The sequence below is a fragment of the Macaca nemestrina genome, chromosome 13 (assembly GCF_043159975.1).
Source record: "Macaca nemestrina isolate mMacNem1 chromosome 13, mMacNem.hap1, whole genome shotgun sequence".
Classification (NCBI taxonomy): domain Eukaryota; kingdom Metazoa; phylum Chordata; class Mammalia; order Primates; family Cercopithecidae; genus Macaca; species Macaca nemestrina.
In genome coordinates, this window is record NC_092137.1 from 107,775,235 (window position 1) to 107,779,709 (window position 4,475).

Here is a 4,475-nt window from a genome sequence, read left to right on the forward strand (position 1 = left end):
AGTAACTGTGTGTCATGGGGATTGTTGTACAGATTATTTCATCACCCAGTTATTGAGCCTAGTATCCATTAGTTGTTTTTCCTGATATTCTCCCTCCTCCCACTCTCCACCCTCCAATAGGCCCCAGTGTGTGTTGTTCCCCTCTACGTGTCCATGTGTTCTCATCATTTAGCTCCCACTTACAAGTGAGAACATGTGGTGTTTGTTAAACTCCATCTGTAAAACTCCCAGACCTAAAATCATTCTTAATATTGAAAAATTGAGGCTCTGCCCTGCCCAGGGTAGGCTGTGGATGGTCCAATAGACTGGGCTTGTGCTGTGTGGGGAAGGTGCGGGCATCACAGCCTTCCTTTTCCTGGGGCCCTCTGCACTGGGGACAGAATGTAACCCATGGGACCCTCAGGACCTCCAGCTGCCCAGTCCCAGATTGAAGGGACAGGCATCAGTGGAGAGGGTCTTAAATCGAGATGATTTGCTTTTATAGATTGAGAGACACCAGGCATGGATGGATAGAAACCTTTGCATGTATCAGTTCACATATCAATATATCTGCCTGCATGCTCCAGTTATGTAACAGTCGTGCCTGCTACATTCAGTATGAATCTGCCTATGACCTCTTGGTTTGATATTTTACGACTTTCGCTAGACTCACGGAAGGGTGAACCTGGAATTAAACAGGCAACAGAAAATGTAAAAGCATTGATAAATCAAGAGGTGAAGAATGGCATTTCTTCTACAGAATTGTTTTGGGAGGATTTTCTCAAGGAGGAGCTCTTGTCTTTATGTACATCTTTTACCACAAAGCAGAAACCAGCACTGAGTGTCACTGCACTCAGTTGCTGACTTTGGGCAACTGAGTTGCCCACTTTGGGATCCATTTCTACAGGGTGCCATTGTGGCACAAATAGAGATATTTCTATTCTCCAGTGCCTTGGAAATTGTGATCCTTTAGTTTCACTAATGTTTGGTTTTCTTACTGTTGAAAATCTGAAAGCATTGGTATATCCAGCCAAAGTAAACTTCAAAACCTTCATAGGCGTGATGCACAGCTTGTCGCCAGGAAATGATGGCTATCAAGCAATTTGTTGATAAACTCCTACCTCCTGTTGATAGATTTCACTACAAAGGCCTTCTGCAGAAATACACCAGCATCACTGTAGTAGAGTATAAACCTTTCCCCCAGCCAGATCTTTAAACTTCTAATGTTTGCAGTGTGAAAATGTTTTGCAAATACACGCCAATGGCATGAACTAACTTATGGCTCCTCATGGGCAATTATGATCTTTTAAGTTTCTGTACATTTCTATACACAGATATATGGTAGAATATATCAGTATTACAATAAATGAAGTTTTTTCACTTATTTTAATAATTATGTTTGAGAAAAAGAAGCTAGCTTAGTGAAATTCCATCTCTACAAAAAGTACAAAAATTAGCCAGCGATGGTGGTGCACGCCTGTAATCTCAGCTACTCGGGAGACTGAGGCAGGAGAATTGCTTGAACCTTGGAGGCAGAGGTTGCGGTGAGCTGAGATGGAGCCACTGCACTCCAGCCTGGGTTAAAGAGCTCAAAAAAAAAAAATTACTAGTATGCTTAATGAACATTTGTTCAGGTTTAAATGAACAGTTAAGGCCAGGCATGGTGGCTCAAGCCTGTAATCTCAGTGCTTTGAGAGGTCAAAGGGGGAGGATCACTTGAGGCCAGGAGTTTAAGACCAGCCTGAGCAACACAGTATGACCCTGTCTCTACAAAAAATTAAAAATTTAGCAGGATGTGGTGGTGCACAACTGTAGTCTCAACTACCCAAGAGGCTGAGACAGAAGGACCACTTGAGCCTGGGAGTCCAAGGCTATAGTGAGTTATGGTTGCCACTGCCTTTTAACGTGGGCAACAGAGCAAGACCCTGTCTCTAAAAAAAGTAAAATAAAATAAAATAATTAAATGAGCCATTAAGATATAAATGATTTATGCATGCTGTGATTTAGTCTATGGATTTATTCTAAAATTGCTAAAATGTCACCATGTATTGACCATGAAAAACTCTTAAAAAAATCAATGACTCCAGGAGTAGTTTTTTTGAAAAAATTAACAAAATAGTCTGCTAGCTAGACTAATAAGGAAGAAAAGAGAGATGAATGAAATAGACACAATAAAAAAAAAAAGGCGATATCACCATTGATCTCACAGAAATACAAACTACTATCAGAGAATACTATAAACACCTCTATGCAAATAAACTAGAAAACCTAGAAGAAATGAATAAATTCCTGGAAACAAACACCCTCCCAAGACTAAAGCAGGAAGAAGCTGAATCCCTGAATAGACCAATAACAAGTTCTGAAATTGAGGCAGTAATTAATAGCCTACCAACCAAAAAAAAGCCTAGGATCAGACAGATTCACAGCCAAATTCTACCAGAGGTACAAAGAGGAGTTGGTACCATTTATTCTGTAACTATTCCAAACAATTAAAAATGAGGGACTCCTCCCTAACTTGTTTTATGAGGCCAGCATCATCCTGATACCCAAACCTGGCAGAGACACAACAAAAAAAACTTCAGGCCAATAACCCTGATGAACATTGATGCGAAAATCCTTGATAAAATACTGGCAAACTGAATTCAGCAGCACATTAAAAAGCTTATCAACTATGATCAAATTGGCTTCATCCCTGGGATGCAAGGTTGGTTCAACATACATAAATCAGTAAACGTAATCCATCACATAGAATCAATGACAAAAACCACATGATTATCTCTATAGATGTAGAAAAGGCCTTTGACAAAATTCAACATCGCTTCATATTAAAAACTCTCAATAAACCAGGTATTGATGAAACAATCTCAAAATAATAAGAGCTATTTATGACAAACCCATAGTCAATATTATACTGAATGGGCAAAAGCTGGACGCATTCCCTTTGAAAACCGCTGCAAGACACGGATGCCCTCTCTCGATGCTCCTATTCAACATAGTATTGGAAGTTCTGGCCAGGCAATCGGGCAAGAGAAAGAAATAAAGCGTATTCAAATAGAAAGAGAAGAAGTCAGATTGCCTCTGTTTGCAGATGACATGATTGTATGTATAGAAAATGCCATCGTCTCAGCCCCAAAACTCCTTAAGCTGATAAGCAAGTTCAGCAAAGTCTGATAGTACAATATCGATGTCCAAAAATCACAAGCATTCCTATACACCAACAACAGACAAGCAGAGAGCCAAATCATGAATGAACTCCCACTAACAACTGCTACGAAGAGAATAAAATACCTAGGAATACAGCTTACAAGGGACATGAAGGACCTCTTCGAGGAGAAATATAAACCACTGCTCAAGGAAATAAGAGAGGACACAAACAAATGGGAAAACATTCCATGCTCATGGATAGGAAGAATCAATATTGTGAAAATGGCCATAGTGCCCAAAGTAATTTATAGATTCAGATGCTATTCCCATCAAGCTATCATTGACTTTCTTCACAGAATTAGAAAAACACTACTTTAAATTTCCTATGGAACCCCAAAAGAGCCCTTATAGCCAAGAAAATCCTAAGAAAAAAGAACAAAGCTAGAGGCATCATGCTACCTGACTTCAAACTATACTACAAGGCTACAATAACCAAAACAGCATAATACTGGTACCAAAACAGGCATGTCGACCAATGGAACAGAACAGAGGCCTCAGAAATAGCCCCACACATCTACAACCATCTGATCTTCGACAAACCTGACAAAAACAATCAATGAGGAAAAGAGTCCCTATTTAATAAATGGTGCTGGGAAAACTGGCTAGCCATATGCAGAAAACTGAAACTGGATCCCTTCCTTAAAACTTATACAAAAATTAACTCAAGATGGATGAAAGACTTAAATGTAAAATGCAAAACCATAAAAACCCTAGAAGAAAACCTAGGCAATACCCTTCAGGACATAGGCATGGGCAAAGACTTCATGATGAAAACACCAAAAGCAGTGCAACAAAAGCCAAAAGTGACAAATGGGATCTAATTAAACTAAAGAGCTTCTGCACAGCAAAAGAAACTAGCATCAGAGTGAACAAGCAACCTACAGAATGGGAGAAAAATTTTGCAATCTACCCAACTGACAAAGGTCTAATATCCAGAATCTACAAGGATTCTTAAACAAATATACAAGAAATAAACAAACAACCCCATCAGAAAGTTGGCAAAGGATCTGAACACTTCTCAGAAGAAGACATTTATGCGGACGACAAACATATGAAAAAAAATCTCATCATCACTGATCATTAGAGAAATGCAAATCAAAACCACAATGAGATACCATCTCATGCCAGTCAGAATGGCAATTATTAAAAAGTCAAGAAACAATAGATGCTGGCGAGTCTGTGGAGAAATAGGAACGCTTTTACACTGTTGGTGGAAATGTAAATTAGTTCAACCATTGTGGAAAACACTGTGGTGATTTCTCAAGGATCTAGAACCAGAAATGCCATTTGAC

General features: G+C 39.2%; 1 pseudogene; it reads left to right on the forward strand.

The window, feature by feature from the left end:
• The first annotated feature begins 553 nt into the window (after positions 1 to 553).
• Positions 554 to 3,102, forward strand: LOC139357933 (acyl-protein thioesterase 1 pseudogene; annotated as a pseudogene).
• The last annotated feature ends 1,373 nt before the right edge of the window (positions 3,103 to 4,475 follow it).